The following is a 20,581-nucleotide window of genomic DNA, read 5'->3' on the forward strand; positions in this document are numbered from 1 at the left end:
TCGGAGGAATACTCGAGTTTTATTATCTCAAGAACCTCAAAGTATCATTGTATGTTTTCTATTAAAGCTAATTGAGCTAGCATGTTCAATAATTTTTCATTTTCCGATAGAAAATTGTTGCACAGTCGTGATTATGCTAGAACACATTCGAGTGTCGAAGGACCAGCGAAAATGATAACATTGTTCGATCGAAAAAAAAAAATCACCGAGCAGCAACGAAGAAGAAAATCATTAAGGTTACATAATTAAATGACAGTAGCTTAAAATGTTTATTTGTGTATATTTTTTTGTTTGCATTTCGTGTAATATAAATAAACTTGAAAAATTACTTATTTTTAAACATTCTTGGAACGTAACCTCCCCTTTTTGCATTGGCTTCTAGTCGCATCCAACTTTCGCACGATTTTTCGCAGGGACCTATCCACCTCGTACTTTCAATTAATCAAACGACTGCTTGCAAGCGCCAGTAAGAAGAAAATTAAACGAAAGTGAAGTAAAAAAACGCGTTCAAAGAGATAGCAAAGAGAATAAATTGAGCACGAATATCGATACATCCTGTAAAGAGATGTTCGTTTTTATTTCCCTATATCGCTACCACATTACGTTGAACATCTCCGTTGTAACGAGCAGTGATTTAATTCGCCTCTTGCCGAGAGATAGTGTAACAATTATGAAAAAGCATACGATCGCGGTTGTATCGATCGGCAAAGTGTCGGTAGCAGTCGCACGCTTTTTTTCTATGGACAGATCAAACGGCTAGGCAACAGTGAAAGAGAGAGAGAGAGAGAGAGAGAGAGAGAGAGAGAGAGAAAATAGCCCGGGCTGGATTTTAATTGCTTTGGAGCCAGTACCCTTCAGCAATTGCTATTGCACGGGTCAGATAAAATCCTCTCGTTTTAATTATTTTTCGCTAACGATTTGCGCGCCAGTAATACAGCGTACGCTCGCTGCAAAACCGCTAATAAATTAATAATAATCCACGAGACAGAACTGCGCAAACGAGATTATCTCTCTCTCTGTCTGTCTCTCTTTGTCTCTTTCTCTCTCTCTCTTTTTATCTCCCTCCCATCAGTTCGCAGCATTTCCTGTCTTCGTTTCTACGTCCTCGTTTTTCCCCGGGAATTACGGGTTGATTTTAGAGCGAAGAGAATTAGCCACGTTCGAGATTTCGCTGCCACAGTGGTTCCCCGGGATCGTTCCCCAATGATATTAAACTGTGTGTACTTTAATAGACTTGGAAGTGGTGAATTATCGGACGAGCGAAGCACGGTTAAATGATTGATTAACTTTGCACGATCCCCGACTAGAACCGTTTAGAATAGAATAGCGCGGAGCGATTCGTTTCTTCGCCACTATCGAATTATCGAGTCGCTGGATGCATAATCCCGTCCTTGACGTTCCTGCACGAACCAGCGCAAACAAATCTACTCTGCAATTCATCGAAAATTGTACTCGCGGCACACGGTTGGATAAGATCGATTCTAACCGATTATCGTTGCCATAGTTGGCGCTGGTAGGTAAACATCGAGATAGATGGAGAGAGAGAGAGAGAGAGAGAGAGAGAGTTTCCAAATTTATCGTACGGAGGCAAAAGGAAAAATGATCTAGGACAGTCTGGATAAAATAAAATTGACGTGGTGGCACGTTATGAACGGTCACAGATAGAATCGTATAATCCACTACTAGTCATGGACATTGAACGCATCTTTCAATATCCGGCTCTATTTAACTTCGACTGTTACTGTTCACGCTACATAAATTTCGAATTATCGGCTACTGGTTTCTGCGAACGACGCGCTTTTGAATAAACCTGTAGTAGGATGCGTTCCTCTATCCTTGGTCCTACTGCCAGTGCTATTAAACGTAATGTGACGGGACGAAATAAGGTCCATAAAGTAATTGCGAAAATTTTGCCATCAGGAACAATGGAATCAACCTACAACACCAAACACCATAACCCGATAATTAGAAACTACGACATCAACAACATGCTATTCAAAATGCCAACACACACAATTTACACGCACGGCACACAAGATAAACTCAACAAGAAAAGCAGGTTTTTTGAAAAATGCTCCTGCTATCCCAAACACAAATCAAAAGAAAGAACCAAAATGATCAGACGAATAATATTAAAGAAACCTGTCATGTTAAATGCAGGTGACAGGTTAAAGCAAAAAAGAAAAAATAAAACACCGCGAGTTAGTAAAATAGTCAGTCTGTAAGTAATACGCAACAATTTAGCAAACAAACATGCAACCAAGACGCGACCACCTTCACTGTGAATTCCCAAAAGTACCTTCGGTTAGGATCGACTAACGCGACATGACGTTCAAGAAGAGAGAGAACACGCGCGTAGACGAGAGAATCTTCGTCGATTTGAGAAAACAGCGACGAAGAAGAGGTGCAACAACTTCAAAAGAAAGGAGGAGGAAGAAGAAGAATAAACGCTGTTGAGCGTCCGTGTCAATGGATAGATGGAAAACTTGGAAACTCGATTCCGCTCGAATCTCCGCTCGACGCTGGATCGTTCAAGGCCCATTCGGCGCATTCTCTCCCGTGTATATGATAAAATTAACTGGGAAAAGTTGCCGGGACCCCCGGACATTTTGCAATTTCGTCTGTTTGCCCAGCAAACGCAATAAGCCGGTTCGGCTCCGCGTGCTCGGATATACGACCGATTAATAAATATCCCTCCCCCTCCCCTCTTCCCACCCCCGCGTAATTAATTGGATTGCAATCAGACAGGACGAACGTGCGTTATTAAATTTTCACCGCGCTGCTCGCTTGCTCGCCGCTCGCCGTTAGACCTCCTACCTGGGGATCGTTCGTCCCGTAATTTCGCCGGACGTTTGTACGCTTAATAATTTACGAGCTTTAACGTCGTATTAATGTATTTCTTTCATGACACGGCGCGGCCGAGCGGCCGAGCGGCCGGCTCGCTGGCAGCCCGTAATTGCGCCGCTAGCCCCGTTCAACGGCCAGTTGAACACGGCACAAAGAGCCACGCGCGTACTTGGCAAACACCGTTTGCGAACCACCGCCGCGGTTTCAATCGGCCCTCCCTCCGTTCCAAATCCACGCAATTAAGTACGTGTTCGGTGGAATTTCTTTCTTTTCCTTTTTTCTTCTCCTTTTTTTTTTTTTTTTTTTACGAGCTACGCGTTCGCCGCGCCAACCAAACCGGGAGAAGAACCAGCTGCCGATCGTTTCGTTAATATCGAAATAATTGAAACGGATCTATTTCGGAGATATTTGTTTCTATCATCGCCTCGATCGACGTTCGTGTTTTCGGCAAATTTTTGTAAACTATTGGCAAGCAGAAACTTCCTGTGACGCGAAGTTCAGGTGACGCGCCGCGAGAACGAGATCAAATTTAACGAGCAAATGTTAGTACATCTTTATTTACGGTAAACGCGGACTTCGGATGGAATATTTCTCGATTAAATCGCGCGCGTTTACACGCGGCGGTGTACACGTTTTAATTGACGAATCGCGGTATCGTCGCTAGACGATAAAATCCGGAGCGCTTGCACCTAGTCGGGCTCGCAAACACGATCAATTGCACTCTGTTCGTTTGACTCCGCTCGTAAACCACCCGTTCGCAACCATCGTGGAAAACGTGGAAGAAACGGCAAGAACGTTGCAGTAAAATGCTTCTTGATAACCGCCTCGTCTCGTAACTCTATTAGTCAGGGAACAAGTTAGCCTGGATGACCGTCCGTGGCAAAATTACTCGACAAGACCGCGGGTAATCAGCTGGCAGCGCGACGACGAGAACGACGACGACCAAAGCGAAACCGGCCTGGCGGGGAGTACGCGTCGTAGGAGGGAAAAGATGGAAAACCAGCGGGAGAACGGCTGGAAGGGGCTGTGCGAGACCCCACCCTTCTAATTTGATGTTGCGTGTTATTAAAGGACCATTAAAACTCCGTGCATCTACTAATTACCCGCACGCAGTCTACGCGCCGCACGGTTTAATCAATATTCGGCTTTGTCGGGTCCGACCAAGTCGCGCGAATGATACCCAAGACCCGAGGCCTCCCCATCACCCACCGACGTACATTCCGTCGCAAATGAGAGTTTCACGTTCGCTCGCGTATAACGAGGCGAAACAAATGGAGAAAATGTGCCGCGGCCGGCGGTGGATCGAGGGAAGATCCGAGGGAGATCCAGGCAGAAACAAACGAAAGTCGAGAGGGTGAGGGAAATGGGCGGGCCGCACGTGGTGAATTTTTGCAATTCCAATGTCGACGACGTAACGCGCGGCAACCAACCAACCCTCCACCCGTACAGTTTCGTACCGTAGCACGCTGCCAACGACAAGTGGAGTAATACGACGTTTTCGCACACCAGCCGACTGGCCCTCTATTTTTCTCGCGCGTTTCTCCTTTCTAATCGGCGAATCGTTCGCGGCAGCGGATTGCCGGCCCTCTGGGCTGAACGCTCGTTAATTCACGCGAAGAAAGAACGAGAAAGGGGTATCAAGAGAGGCCGGTGGAGGATCGATAACGTTGCGAATCGAGATTGAGAGAGAGAGAGAGAGAGAGAGAAATCACGAGGATCACGTTCGTCGATTCGACAGTTTCAACCCTTAACATCAATTTAATTTTCTTTATATTTAAGTTGTATTTAAGTAGAAAACTTTCAAAAGGTGAAAAGACACTGCGTATCTCAGTAATTTGTACGTATATCCTATATAAAAAGTTTAGTGCTCTGTAATAGAAAAGGAATAAAAATATAATAAAAATTTTGTAAGAAAGAAGAAATCTCAAAGATATTATTACGTGCGTGTGTATTATTGGAATAACGACAGGAATGTAGACTAATAGTTTGTTTTGTTCAGTATTTGAAGTGGTCAATGCATTAAACTAGTTTGCAATTATCGCACTAATAAAAATTGTTTCTCTTCGTTTCTTTTGAGACAAACAAACGACACAACGCTTTCGAACTTCTTTCGATGAAGTTGCTTCTATCGCTGACAATAATGGGCATTTTGTAACTACTTGTGTTTCCTTTGGTATTTTCAATTTTCTTTTATATTATCTTCGATCATTTCTTCGACTAATTTTTGCTCGAAGACATGAAATTCTCTATCTTTTTGAGTAGTCTTGAAAATAATAGTTCAGACGAGAAAAATAAATGTTCTGGTGAGAACGATCACGAAAATTGAACAAACTATCGTAAAAAATCTCCTGAACTGTTAGGCTTAGAATTTACTATTCTTTCGATTTACAATGAAAAAAGTACATAGTTTAATTTAAAAAAAAACTCTTGAAAATTTCGAAACTCTTCAACACACACACACAAAAAAATTGATATGCCATATTTCGTCTCCTTGAAACCACACAACTTTTGTATCAAACAATTTTTCATTAACCACGCATAAGTTAAAAATTATTTCAGGTTACGTGAATCACCCTGTATATGTACGCTCTGGTGATACTGGCAAAGGAAAATTGCGCGTATACGCGCGCTAATGGTGCAAACGATGCTAGTGTTATTAACCATTAGAGACATTAAAAATCAACACTTAGATTTTACGTTACTTAATTTTGGAACTTTTCATTCAATTTGATTTTACTGATGGCCTCCGCCGGAGAAGATAAAATCTACGTCGAGATAGTCTTCCGTTGTCAAGTGGAAAAATTTCATCACGGCGCACGGTTTTTCTTTGCCCTCGTTTCGACTGAAAGTGAAGCGAAGTTTTCTTCTCCTCGTAGCGAGAGGTTACGTTCGGGAGCAATAAAAATAGTTCGTTACAGATTTCGAACAAACTGCGAAATTGGTAAATTTTCGCTGCTCGACGAAGTTAACTGTCGAGTTCATCCACCGTGCGAATGGTGAAAGAGGGCGTTCGATCTGTCCGAGCGATAAATCCAACTTTTCGAACGGCTGCGAACTTCAACCATTTGTAAACAACGAAGAACAGGGATGTAGAAAGGAAACGAGTACGAAGACCGATAAATGGGGAAACGATAAAACAGACGATGGATCGAAATCACGATAAATTAACTTCCAGCGGTTAAATACTTCCTCGATCGAGCGCGACCGCGGCAGATAACGAGCAGTCGAAGCTCTCCACTGTCGGACAATTGACAAAAGTCTTTACTATCGTTCGAACGAGTGAAATCGTCGTGGCGTAGCGCAAATTTTCAAAACTCGCTGGATTGAAAAGGGAAAGTATAGATGCTCCTATAACGTGGCAACTTTAATATCGCAAGTCGATTAAATTCGATGTTGAAACGCAACGAATCGAAGACCCGAAGGGAAAAGAATTTCATTCTTGGGAGAAAGAGGGAGCGCGTCGTTGGCGACTTCTATCGCGTCATTAGAGAAGATTACGTCTTGCTATCGAATTACGATCGAGTTTATGCGCGCTGAACATCCCCCGCGGCGATTCGCGGATAAGGCAAAACACGTCGAATGGCTCGTCGCTACGACGACTCTTCGTTACCTTGAGTTTGATAGCGAAACGTAAAACGAGGAAACGACAGAGAAGAAATGGAGCGAGAGAGAGAGGAGGAGGAGAAGAAGGCAAAGAGAAACGCGGAAAATGGTGAAATTGCTTCATCCACGTAATTTCCATATATCTTTCGCCGATAAGTGTCGAGCCATCAGAGAAACGAGCCGACAGCCATCGAGCCGACACAAACGGAGTCCGAGACTTTCTTTATCTGGGCCAATGAAAGGGAGGGTTAGTCTTTGGAAGGAAAGCCGATAGTTCGATAAGTCTCACGGCAACGAACGTGCCTTACGAAACCTTAGCACGCAATCATAAGCTCTCGCCTTTTTCCTCTGGCGTTGCTGTCCTCCTCTTTTTCTCTTGCTCTCTCCCGCATAGACTATCGAAAACCGAACTTTTATGAGGTTCGATCGGGCGAACCCAATCGGTGCACCGTTTGATTCAGCGCCGTTCCATTTATGCAGGCATTAAAGCACCATAGCCTCGGATCGATGCGTGCGGTATATACCTCGAGCGTCGGATAAAGACAACAACCTGCGTATCAATCGCCGTGTCTAAACAAATACGTACGTGCATATGTTTCGTCGTTCACGTATTTGCAGTGGATATTTATTTATTTGCTCTGAAATTCGAGATATTTAGTTCGCTGGCGCTGGTTTTCTATAATGCCGAGCGAAAGAAGCGGCGCGGATGGAGGAGGGAAGGAAAAAAAAAAAAGGAAACGAAGGATTTTCGGATACGTACAGGGAATATCGAATCACGAGGAACGAACACCCGTGTAAATGGAACTGTTGAACCGAGGTAGTATTTTAGATGGAATATTTGAATAGCCGGGGTCGGCTGTGGAATAGATCGGGAAAGTTAGATGGATAGATTATTGATAAAGTTATGTAGCCGTAACCGAGCCATTGTAGGAAAGTTGTGAAATTTCGTTTCGGGGTGAAACGGTAACCCGAGGTGAAGAAATTTATTGCACGTTGATTCCCGTAAATTCAGATCGAACGCAAACCGTTGAAATTCCTTTGTTTTCGAATTAAATATTTCTATTTACCCGCTGTGGTAAGCTCGATATTTACCGGGCCGATGTGGAAAAATTTCAGCCAACAAACGTATCAATTTGAAATGTTGCCAAGTCGAAATTACGCGTACGGTGATTCTGCGGGGGAAATTGATGGATTTTTGAACGAGAAACGAAACTCGCGGATGCTGGCGTATCTTTGGTTTCGCGTTTCGCGTATTTGCACTGTGGATTACCACAGCGAAATTATATTAATTCGCTTGATAACGGATTTGATTCGAGGGTAATAATCACCCGACCGGATGAATAACGTTCAGTTTGAAAGTTATCAGTTGCGTTCTATTTGCTGCGTAATCTGTCTGTTAAAAATTTCCTCGGAAACACGTGTTAATCGAATGGTCGAAAAACGCGCAACGAAGACACGGTGAAACATTTGGTCGATAATTAACACGCGCGAATCGATAAATGGCGCGTCAGTAGCATTAGTAAACATTGGCTCCGACAGTCGGGAGATTTGCCCGTCGACACACCAGTCGAATGAAATTATTTCAACTTTAATCGCAGCAGAATTCCGGGTTGTGCAATCGAAAGACTTTTTAACATACCGTGTCAAAATCATATTTTCGCGTAGCACAAAGTGAATTGCAAATATATTCATCCCCGAGTCTGCCACATCTCTGCAAAACACCATTTCCGATATTTTCGAAATTTCTTCCGCATCATCGCCGATATACACCGAAATGGATAACAAGAGGAGAATCAACATTTTTTTTGTATCGCTTCTGTTTCATCGTTACATTGCGCAATTGTTTAACGTTTGCTTTTGAAAATCGAGGAAGATAGATATTGATAAATCTAAAAAATAAGCTCAGTGTTCTCATTAAAAGTTCTCATCTGTTTTTAATGTTAATATAAATATATTTTTCCGATCGATGCATGTTTCATTATAAAAGTTGTTTTGATATCCTCATAAATAATATAGGTTACATTGATAAAAAAATATGTAAACCGTATACGGTCCTCGAAAAATTTTTATTGACCAATGAGGCCTAGTTATGAGATTAAAGACGCAAAAGTGCATGATCGATAAATAAGAGCAGTAATTGTTCTTAACATATAGAATTTCCACATTTATCGAACACGAAATAAAATAATCTCATTTACACAAGTGAAAATCATCGCTCTCGGTTAGACACGTCACTGTCAAATTAAATACACTTTGGAATATCCAGAAGCCAAACTCGAGCGTAGTATAGTAAGCCGCGAGTAAGTCGCAACACGCTCAAAGACGCGTAATCCGCTGATCAACGTCGGCCATATCGCCGAGGCGAACGATAAAATTTCGCGACAACGAATCGAAGTGTAATTTTCGAGTTGCTGTTCCGGAAGCGAAACACGTTAAACGGCGCGCGGGCCGTTCGCGGATGAACTCGTAAAGTTCGAGCTAACTGTTCCAAGCCCGAAGAAACATCTCCTCGGAATACATTTGAATCTCATTCGAAACGCGGAGAATGCCACCAGGTTATCTATAACTGTCGTGACCGAACGCGTTTATGCTAACGCGATCCGGCGCGACGACCGACTTGTAAACGAATCTCGTGCCCGACCGGTTTCCACAGCGCGCCAAAAATCTCTCGCAACACGCGGACACGCGTGCACGAAACAGAACCGGTTTTTCTTTCTCTTTTATTTTTTCAAACGCGCACGCAAAACGTTGCGACCACGCAGTTTGTATGAAACGAACGATGAAAGTACGTACACCGTGGTAATGGTGGAACGATGTAAAGAAATTTTCCAAGTTGAATGATAGAGAAAGACGCTTTGAAGCGGCGAGTAGCAGCTGCTCGTTGTTCTTCCGAGTAGGAAACGTCGGTGACATGGAACGTTTGGATACTGACAGATTGATCGTCCAGTCACAGGGTGATTTTGAAGACCTCAGAAATTTGAAAAGTGAAATAAGGTATCATGAGAAAAAGCCTAGACCCACGTGGAACTCGCAAGAAGGCCAATTTGATTTACCACGAAGGGCAATTCGAGGATAAGATATTAACTTGAGCTGTGAACTTTTTGCATTTCTTTAAATGAAATTTAACTTTTTAATTCTCCTCTTTCGCGGATGTCATGATTATTTGGAGCTAATTTAGATACCAAGTTTAGGCTTCCACGTCAAAAATTCACTTTCTGAATAATAAGAATTATGTATCACAGGGTTGGGGTATGGCCAAAAAGATCACATTGAGAACCGCTGGTCTGAGCGAAAAGATTTAATTAAAAGGTTTAAATCGAATGTACTCGCGTCGAGCACGAGGTCGATTACACCTCGAAATTTCGATTTATTTCGCAGCACGTCGTCGTTCGCTATTTGTATAAAAGGGGGAGGGGCCGGGACGCGCGTAGACAGTAACAGGTGATTATTCGAATCGATATTTCACGGTTGTGCAAGACGATTCGAACGTTCGAACGCGACTGAATTACATTCGGCGAGAAATAATGAATAACGCGCCTCTGTATCGTGCACGCCAATTCGTTTTCCCTCCAACAGAGAGACGATGACCCAAATAACCCAAATTACCCTGCGCGCGTAACGGCCCCGCGTTCATTCGATATCTCGTTCGCCAGTCGATTATTAACCCTTTGCACTCGACTGTCCGTTTTCAAAGGGGTATCGTACTTAAATCTAGCCAACAGCTTTCTCGTTTTATAATTTGCTGATAATTATAACAAACGTATAGATTCGGAATGTATAATAGAACAGACGCTTAGGGTGAAAGACTTAAGAAGAACAAAGAAATGTCAGAAGAAGAAATTTCTCGTTGAAATAATTCGCATAAACTAAACTTCTTACTGCTTCTTACGAAAGTTTAAAAAATGGTGGAGAATATTATTTTTCCAGAGACTATTTAAATATCATTAACCCTTGTATATTATACTTGCTCTAGCCAACCTGCAATGCACGTTGATGGTTTTTTTCTAAATTTCAACGACATAAAAAGATATAATTAACAAAATTTCGTATTAAAATCGAATGAATATTTCCAAACGCTATGCCATTTTTACTTGAAGTGGTGCTTCGTCGATAAATTGCTGACATATGATACAAAAAAAAGTTTGTCGAGGGCAAAGGGTTAAAACCTTCGCGCGTGTAATAAGACAACGAAAAGCGTTCGCGGAAGGAAACGAGGGATCGATAACGAGCAGCTTTCGTCGCGCTGAACGTGCCTCTGGAAATTTGAAAAATTCATCAGTTTCAGTTAGTCGAGTACAGAACAGGTCGCGGAATCGTTCAGAAGTCGCCGTTGCTTGCGCGCTGTTTGCGAATTTAACCGCGAGAACAATGTTGCTTGAAAACAGCAAGCGCAACGTAGCCGAACGGCTGAAATATTCACGCGTAAAGCCCGCAAACTCGTTTTTTCGACGATTACGCTGACCGGTCTCATCGCTTTTATACCAGATCGCGAGCAAACCTGCAACTTCTGTTCCGCGCCCATCAATTTTCCACCTTGCCCTGCCGCCGGCGTAGGCGTTATTATTTGATGAATCGATTGAAGACTCTGTAGAATCTCGCGTGGAATATTCTGCCGGTCGAATGGCGGATTTGCCGTCGCCGTTATAAATTCAAGCGTGGAATTAGCAGGCAAGACAGGCGAAGTGACGAAGACTATTTAGGACGAAACATCAAACGCCACTGGATTTCGTTATTCCCTTTAGAGAAATTCAGAGATTGGATGTTCGACATTAAAAGGTATTCGCGATTAACGTTTCATTGCGCTCAAGTTCGATCAAACGTATTTCCAACATCCTACGAAACTGATTCGAGTATCCTAAAACGTTTCTGTCGCAGTGCAATGCAAAGAGCTTCCGTAGCTCAGTTTACTGATCAGGCATGAGAAACATATAAAATATAGAACACGATTTGAATTGACAAACTCGGGCACAAGCTTATCACACAGATTGAGACCCACTCTGAAAATCAAAACCGCCGACCGATTCGACGAGCTTTGGTTTCTCGGTCGGCGGTGTGCGAAAGCTGAGAACGAGACTGAAAGGGAGAACAAGAACAGCGCGGATAGGAAGGAGCATTGCGAAAACCGGAAAGCCGGCGAAAAGCAAAAGAAAAGATAAGGGACGGGGGAGAAAAGAATACGAAAGGAAAATAACGAAAAGCGGGAAGAGAGGGGTTCGTCATTAAATTCAAATATTCCGGAGCGTCGGGGAAAGGACGACGGACTCGGCCGACGTAGGGGTGGGGGGAGGGGGAGGGGGGTTGGGTGCAGCTGCTCGTAGGGAATTAACTTCGTCCTCTGAAGTGTTATCGAGCGTCGCGTGCACCACGCCATCTCGAAAAGCGGGAGCTTCCCGGAGGTTTTTATCTGTGGTAGTGGAAAGTTGCGGCGATGATGATGGCGGTAGCGGCGTCGACGGTGGCGGCGATGGTGGTGGAAGCTGATATCGGCGGTGAATGCTGGTGCTGGCGGGCGTTGGAATTTTCCTTGCTTCCATCACCGTGGGAAAAAGCAAAGAGCAAAAGCAAACAGGGGCAGTCTACCACCCCCCGCCGCCTGTAGCCCATCTGTCCCCTCGTACCGTTGCTCGCGAACAGAACGAGAGAAAGATAGAGAGAGAGAGAGAGAGAGAGAGAGAGAGAGAGAGAGAGAGAGTGAGTGTATGTGTGTGTGCGTGTGTGTTAGAGATAGATCCCTTCGCCTCTCCTTCCTGTTTTCCCGCCCCCTAGCGCATCGGAATCTGTGCCAATGGATGCTGCTGCGTCTCGCTGGTCTTATTCGCCGAGAACGGGCGGAAAATGTGAAAAATTCCTATTAAGGGATTCCAATAGGGTTCCGCGGCTGCCGGGCACATAAAACATAATATTATTTCCAGAAAGCGCCGGCGCGAGAATTCAATTTAGCCGCACGGCACATAATATAATGCCGCCGTTCGTCCTTCCGAAGATGCCCCCCCCCCCCCAACCCTCCGTGCACCATGCATCTTGTGTTTCTCGTTCTTGGCTTCATACGTCGCCTGAATCCAATTGCAATCGGAATGACCGGATTTGACGAGCGATGCCCTGCTGGTCGTGTAACAACAGCGATTGCTGTTTCTTAAATCTGACCGTAACAGTCGCGCTTCTTTTCCTTGATAAGCGTTCGCGCACACTCTCGTCTACTCGAGTCGATAGAAAACGCGACAAACGTGTCGAAGCGTCGCTTGATTTTAATCCAGAAAGCATTCAATCGGCACGAGGGCCGTTTAATGCCGGCCAAGCCTCTCGATTGCTCTCCTCTTCATCTTCCTGCTCTTCTCGCTCGTTCGCCACCTCTCGTTCACTTCTCGCCTCTCAGCGTCCTGTCCCATTCTCTTTCACGCGAATGCAGAGTGTTCGCCAATGTTGGCCAATGTTGGTAGAGACCTCCGGTCGGGAAGCGCACGTTCAACGTGCATACGTAGATTCGCTGCACTGCGGGACACTGATATCCGGCACAGTCATTCTCGGCCGCTCGGCGCGCACAGATATCTGCGACTATACGTGTGTCGTTACCTTTAACGAACATGACGTTCGCCCAGGGCTAGAGGTGGATTTGACGTTTAGCGACCAAGCGGCCACCATTTGCGGTCGCTGCGGCGTATACGGCCCCGAACTTCCCGCCCGGTTAAATAACGCCCAACCTAATAATTTCGAAATTACCGGAGCTAATTCCCGAATTTACGTTATATAAGCGCGGCCGAGTATCCGCGAGTCGCTGCGAAATCGCCGCGCCAAGTGTCCGTGAACCAGCAACTACCTAGGTATTCCGATCGTTCCTCCTCTTTGAACCATCGGGCCAAAATTCTCGAATAATTCGTAGCACAGTGATTCACGACCCTAGGGGTAGGTATTACAATTTAACTCGTGTAGCTTGACCGCGTTCTCACTCGAAATCTCCGAGCGAGAGGTACCACACCAGGAGCAAACTTCCTTCGAATAATATATTTACGCTGGAAAGAAAGACTCAAGCCAGCGTTTAGCCCTTTTATCAGTGTTTTTTTTTTTTTTGTCCGTTGGAAATCCCATCGAGGGCCGAGTCCTATCGAAGGAATTAGGAAAGCTTAGGGTATCGAGCAGGACTTTAATAACGCGCGGCTTTCGTTCGTATCGTGACGCACCGTAAATTTCGACGGAGCCATAAAGTCTCGAGCAGCTTAACCGCGCAAAGACCATATTTATGTATTATTTACACAATTCTACGGCGAGAACCAATGAAGTAACGGCAAGTTCGAGAGCCGGGTAAACGCACTACTGGGAATCGAAGCCATTAACCTTGCCTCCAACCGACCCTGTGGCTTACGCACCACTAAATAATTCCGGAGCACGTCTAAGGACCCCGTTAGATCGGGTGTCTCGGTTATCAAGACGGAGGATCTTCGAAGCGTTCAAGGGTGCTCTTCCTTTTCGAAGATATTGTCGCACCCTCGCTGCTAATTTTTCATTTTGCCGTCCCATTTGCTCGGTCAATTCGAACGAAAACGCGTAACGAACTCGAATGAAAAACCATCGATCACTGGCCACAAAACTCACAGAAATCCTCTGATTGTTATTCACGCGTGTGTTTCAATCATATTTTAAAACGTGCTGCGTACTTTTTAGAAGCTTGTTCTTATGAATTTTTAATAAATTGTACAAGATTGGACAGATGTAGCTATCATTTTGTGTATATATCGTGCTACTCTCATGCAGAACGTAAATTTGGCTCGTAAAATATCGACTCGTAATTACTTCCTTGTCCGGTAAAGCTTTCTTTCTTTAAAGTTGGTCGAACGAATTTTAAGTCTACTTTTAATTGAAAATCCTAAGATCAAACGAATTCAATACCAACCACGTTCTCCATCATTGTTGAAACACATAGCGTACCGCACTTGGCGCGCCCAACCTGCTCTCGGGAGCAACAGGAAAACTTTGTACAATGCATATATGCACTTCCTTAATTCACAATGATAAAATATTCTTAAATACTACTATATATTTTTTATAGCAATATTTAAGAATGTATTTATTATGTATTTTTAGATTTTTACTATTGTTTATTTTATATTTATATTAAGTGAATTCAGCGTCGAATCTATTTTCGAAGAAGAATCGAAATTGATGATGATCTTGAAAAAAGTTCCACGAAGAACACAACGAATAATTTTTTATAAATAAATAAAAAAAGAAACACACATATAGAGTGTTTCGCAACTTGTGGGACCCATTTCGGTTCATAATGAATTTTATAAACAGAGCAAATTCTAGTAAGCTAGCTATTTTCATAATAATCATTGGGATGAAGAAAAACCGACATGTTATTGTGCATTCAAGACATCAACACTAGTTTAGTTTAAACGTATGGGCAGGAATAATTGATAAATTTTTAATTGGACCTTTTTTTCTTAACGAGAAACTAACAAGCACAAAGTACGTTGATTTTATGAGCACGCGTTTACACGAAATATTAAAGGAAGTTCCAGTCGATATTAGACTTCGTATGCGGTTTATGCATGATGGAGTTCCGCCGCATTTTAGCCGAGTGGCTAGGAAATTTTTAAATCAACACTTTGCAAATAAATGGATTCGTCGTGGAGGTCCTATTGCATGGCCTGGCTCGTTCTCCGGATTTGAATCCATTAGATTTTCATTTGCGGGGACATTTAAAAATCTATTGTATACGCAACATCGATTGAAAATACTGAAATACGAAACAGAATAGAGCAAGACTTCCGACAAATTCGAGAAACACCAGGAATGATAGAGAGAGCAACCAAATCAATGACAAAACGCGTGCAGTCTTGTCTTCAAATGCAAAGTGGTCATTCCGAGCATCTTTTGTAAAAGTAATTAAAACAGAAAATTCATGATATCTCATAAACGAAGACAGATAGGACATATATTTATATGACTTTTTTTCATTATTTTTAGGCTTTCAACAATCAGCTCCCGAAGTGGGTCCCACAAGTTACGAAACACCCTGTATACATAGACGCGAGCAAGCAAACGTTTAATTTGCCGGCGACCTCGATTCTCAGCCGTTAAAAAGCCTTTACCCAGCGTCTCGTCTGCTTATCGAATAAACTCCGAGCTCGTGCAGAAACGGGAGGCTGTCTGGAGGCAGTATGCAGGCCAAGTGCCAAGACGACTGTGATTCGGGAGAGCTCCGCGGGAGAAACAAAACTGCTTCCGAGACGAATGTATACAAGAGGAGAGAGGTAACGATGTATCAGGTCGGAAGATGTATCCGAGTCTATTATTTTCAACCGAGCGCCTCTTCCCCCCTTCCCTCCCTCCTTCCTTTTTCTCGCTTCTCCTTTGTACGCCCGTTGCTCCTTGGTTTTTTCCTCGGTCGCTCGGAGTAAGCGCGCGCGCTCTTCTCTCTGATTTGATTTCCTCGTTTCGCGACTCCCCCGCCCGTCACTGTCTACGACTATTACTCGTCTCCGCGCGTTTCCTTTCCGATTCCTCTTCGCAAATTGCTCTTGGAGATCTCTTCTTTCCGCCGTGAAAGTCGACCAACGTCGGTTCGATGGAATCCGAAGCGTAAATTTCGAGGCCGAGGACTTTCTTTCCCGTTCGATGACGTTCGGAAGCAGTTTTGTTTACAGTCGAGCACCTCCCTCGTTCATTTTCTATTTTCTCGTTAGGGCTGTAACGAGATTAGCCTACCAAGCGCCTTATTATTAACGCGCTTGTTCGTTACGAAATTTTTCATTACTTGTCAAAAGTTTCCAGACACCGGTTCCGTTCATAAAAGGGCGTGACGACGACGACAACTGTAATTAATCGGAAGTACGAAAGAAGGCGGGGGAGGAAGTTTTGCTCGCGGAATTGCTACTCGTAGGCATTCCCCTTTAGCGGTATTAAACAGCTACAATGAGCAGGAGAACTCGACTAGAGAGAGGAGAGAGAGTTGGCGAGTAATTCGTGATATAAGGTTGGCCGAGTTAGTCAGCCGATAAACGCGTGTCGCCGAACTCCGCGTGCCACGGAACTCGCGATGAAGTTTTTAAATTTCGTTATACATCGACAGTTATTAACTTCCAGGCACATAGCCGAGATCGGTTAGAACCAAATCCAAAGATATAGTTCCACGAGAGAGGAAAGTGTTGATTTAAAGTTGCCGAAGTTCGCTTTAGACCAATGATGACGAACCTATGACCCGCGGGTCAGACTCTGACCCACGCAGGCTTTTTAAATGACCCATTCGTTGATTTTTATAAATTTATCATCATATATATATAAAAGAATTTTAATTATTTTTCCCCGAACCCTTCTTTTCAAAAAATTAAGAATATTACAAGTGTTCGGTTAGAGCTTAAAAGTGAGAAATAAATGCACAATTGTGTTTTATGGAGGATTTACGACTTTGGTTATGTATACGTATAAGTATTTTAAGTCTTGAATGTTATATGAGTTACTTGTGTCCAAAAAATTTTATATAGCGCTTACGATTAAACAGATGTAATAAACACTACAAAACACACTAGATTCTCAGAATGGGTAGCTTTGCTAATTTTTTATATAATAAAAGAGAGAACAGACGATAAAAAATATTAAAAAATAAAGTATATATATCTAATGTATAGGTGCATGGATGACTGGGCATGATGTCACCTCTTTTATATCAATTTTTTGACGTCGACATTTATTTTTTGCTCTTCACGTGCAAAAGTAAAAGTTGTAAAACAAAAAGGAAACGTAAACTTTTTAGAGGATTATAAAAGTGAGAACCAAAATAAAGTAGTTTTTAACCATCCTCCCCTCCCCCTTTCCAAGTGACGCCACTGACTTAGTGACCCACGAGCCAGTACTAAAAAAAAATAATGAACAAAATTTGATCTACTTCTCAAAAGGATTCGTCGTCATTGCCTTAGACGTTGCTTGGGCGAAAAGAAGATAATTTTCCTCCAAGCTAGAAAAAATAGAGAGAGAGAGAGAGAGAGAGAGAAAAGGAACAATCTAGCCTAAGTTTTCCAAGGAATAGCCGATAGCCGAGATTTTCGTTGAAATATTCATGAAGCGCAACACTCTGAAACGATTCCTTTGAGCAGCCGGAATAATCGAGCAACCGTGCAACCACGGGAAAAAGAGAATATCGCCTTTTAATCTCTCGCGGCTTGCGTCAAATCGCTGACCGTTTGCCTCTTGACGTACGATTTAGCCGATGATGTTCATGTTTGGCCCGGAATTGTGATCATGAGTCAGACTCGTCAAAGTATGGCGAAAGGTGTTAATTGTGTGTCACGAGGAACAAGCAAACGCGTAACAAGAATATTTGCCTCGCAGGCAAACGTTCTTTCCGCCAACCGTTCTCTTTCGTCGTGAATTATATTCGTGCAAGTTTTTCTTTCTTTTTTTCTTTTTTTTAAATATGCAGCCACGCGCGTGGCACCGCGGTTGAAAATCTTCTTGAACTCGGAGCCATTCCTCTCGTGTTCATTCGGAAGAAACAGGAACAGTCCTGTTGCATTTTAACCGGTAGTCCGGTAGCTCCGCTCTTCAATTCCCAGCGAATATCCTTTACGAATTCGCGAGAGCAGAACGTTCTGCCTGCGCAACGCGTTCATGGGAGATTTTACCATAGAACGAGACCGTGCGATCTCTTTCCCGCAAACCGTCTCTGCTAAACGTAGCGAATTTCGGTGGCAAAACGGTCTCGTCCACCTCTGCGAAAGTGAATACAGTTTTAAATATCGTCAAGCAGCTTTCGTTGGCGAAAGCAAACATACGATTCGCTATCTCGTTTCACGAAGCGGATTAAGCTCTCCTCTTTTTCCTCTTTCTCCTTTCCTCTTTTACTCTTTTTTCCAAATCTGATTCGATACTCCGATCGAAAGCGGAGGGGAGAAAAAAATGAAAAGTTGGGTAAACATATAAGGCGATTAAATAGAAAATCGTTCGCGGTAAATAAACGCGGCGTGACGTTCGCATACACGCGTCCGGCTCTTTTCATTTCAATCTCGTTGTGCGAATCAACGTCTAATGGATTCGGTTCAGTGTTACTTCAAACACGTTTCAGACAAAGTTGATTGATGGATTCCACGATTTTTATGGGTATCTGGGTTGTTGTTGCCTTTGGTTATTTATTTTCTGGTAATTGAATTTGGTTTCTAAATAAACGTAAATCAATTGCCAACAATTCGCGGCTTTCAACTGTAATTAACCACCGAGATAAAAATTTTTGTTTGAAAGAGAGATGGAAAAGGTACACTCTCGCGTAGAAAACTATAGTTTGAAAGTATAGACGTCCGTTTGGGAATCGTGGTCAGTTTACAAAGGCGAGTACAAAAGTAACTCGTGGAAAAAAACAGCGAAGATGCGAGGCATTAGCGTTAATAATCAAAAGACACGGACTCTGGTCCATATCGTGTCCCTCGACCAGACCTGGCGGGCGAAGAAAGTAGATCGATAAGATCTAAGCCGAGGTAGCCTTCGAAAAGAATCCATCGACTTCCGATAAAAGGAAATCCTGCTTTGAGTGTCACTCGCCTCGATATAAACGACTCGAACTTTCAACGACGGTCCATTGAACCAGAAGAGATTTCGTCTTTCTCAACTAAGTTCGCTGTTCACGGCTAAACCGCGACGTAATTTTAAGTTTCACAGTGACACGAATTTCTGAGGGAGTTTCCGATCGCCACGTTAACTTGCCAACTATCGACGAGAGGAACTACCGATTTAAATTTCAAAGAGTATTGGCGAATCTTCCGATTTCGCAAATTGTTAGCGCAAGAATATTGAACATTCTTGGTCTTTAAATCACGGTCTAGTTTATGCTTCCGTTGAACATTCCTTTGAATATTCCCGTCGAATTTGTTAGATCAGGGCATCGCGTAGTTCGAGACGATCGCTGACCTTCGAATCTGCTCACAATGTACCGAAGCGTGGACCACCGATTTTGATGAAATTTGGCATAAATGTAGATTTTAAAAAAATATTCGACCCGTATTTCTTTTATTTTTTTTTTTTTTTTTTTTGGTCGATATCGAAGAGGTGAAAATTACCCTCAAAGTTGGGGATGTGAAACATATTTTGTCAAATATCTCGCAAATTACTGCAGACACAAGTTTTGTATAAAATTAACAACGATTTAATTAACACAATTAACACAATTTTGTATAAATTAACAACGAGTAAGTTGCAATTATCATTATACGCGCGTACGATCAGAGAGCCGACCGAGAGGCAACCTTGGCCAGCTAAACGAGGGGGATGCTTAATGATTTCAACAAGTGAGATACGTCACAATTTGAGCCCGACGAGCATACGCTGGCCACCCATCGATTTTCGTCTCCGCCTATGCTCTTTCGTGTTTTACAATTACGGTAGTTTTATGAGTTTCAGCCGCACCCGTTTCCCGGTAGACTTCTGCCAACTTGTGATTGCGCAAGTTTCTGGTTTACGAGCGCGGACCGCACGGGGCTTATCTCCCTGTGAGTCTCCTTTCGCAGCAATCGCACGTGCGTGCGTGCGTGCGTACGTGCGTGCATGCACTCGCCGTTTATGCAAATTAGAATCCGCTGGACTTTGGCCGCGGCACCAACCACGCTTAACGCTTGACAAAGGATATTCAATTTCTCAGCCCAATCTCGCACGATCTTTGTGTTTTGATTAGCTCAAACTTTCACTCGAGGCTTCCTCGATTATCGAAATACGCAAGCGTCGAGATACCAAGTTTTATTACACCCCTGTTTGAATTACCTTTCCTCAAAGTCTTTTGCGACACATGTTTCAAATAATCGACTCAAATCTCGTCAGCGTCAACAGCTTCCTCAATTATCGGGATACGTATGAACAAAACTGAACGCGTGGAATTTTAACATAGATGACATTTCACTGAGTATACGTAGAATACAAAAGAAGCAAAATTTGTAATTCTTTTTGTTTAAAAAAAAATTGTGAAAGTTCATGTCTAGTATGTAAAAACACTGTTGAAAATTTATCACAGTCTTGAAGATCGAGGTTTTTCTTCTTAGAACTTGTTGTATGATTTTCGACATTTGAACGTTAGAGTTAAAATTCAAGAAATCTCAACATTTCGTCAAGTTCAAAGCTCAATAGAATGGCAAACAAAAAAAAAAAAAGAAAAAAT

The 20,581-nt window shown here is 43.1% G+C and overlaps 1 protein-coding gene across 1 annotated transcript in view; it reads right to left on the reverse strand.

The window, feature by feature from the left end:
- The window catches only part of LOC122532395 (semaphorin-2A), a 592,180-nt gene that overhangs the window by 540,852 nt on the left and 30,747 nt on the right, over positions 1–20,581 (reverse strand). The gene's annotated exons all lie outside the window — the stretch shown is intronic.

The sequence above is a fragment of the Frieseomelitta varia genome, unplaced genomic scaffold (genome assembly GCF_011392965.1).
Source record: "Frieseomelitta varia isolate USP_RPSP 00005682 unplaced genomic scaffold, Fvar_1.2 scaffold_140, whole genome shotgun sequence".
Taxonomy (NCBI): Eukaryota; Metazoa; Arthropoda; class Insecta; order Hymenoptera; family Apidae; genus Frieseomelitta; species Frieseomelitta varia.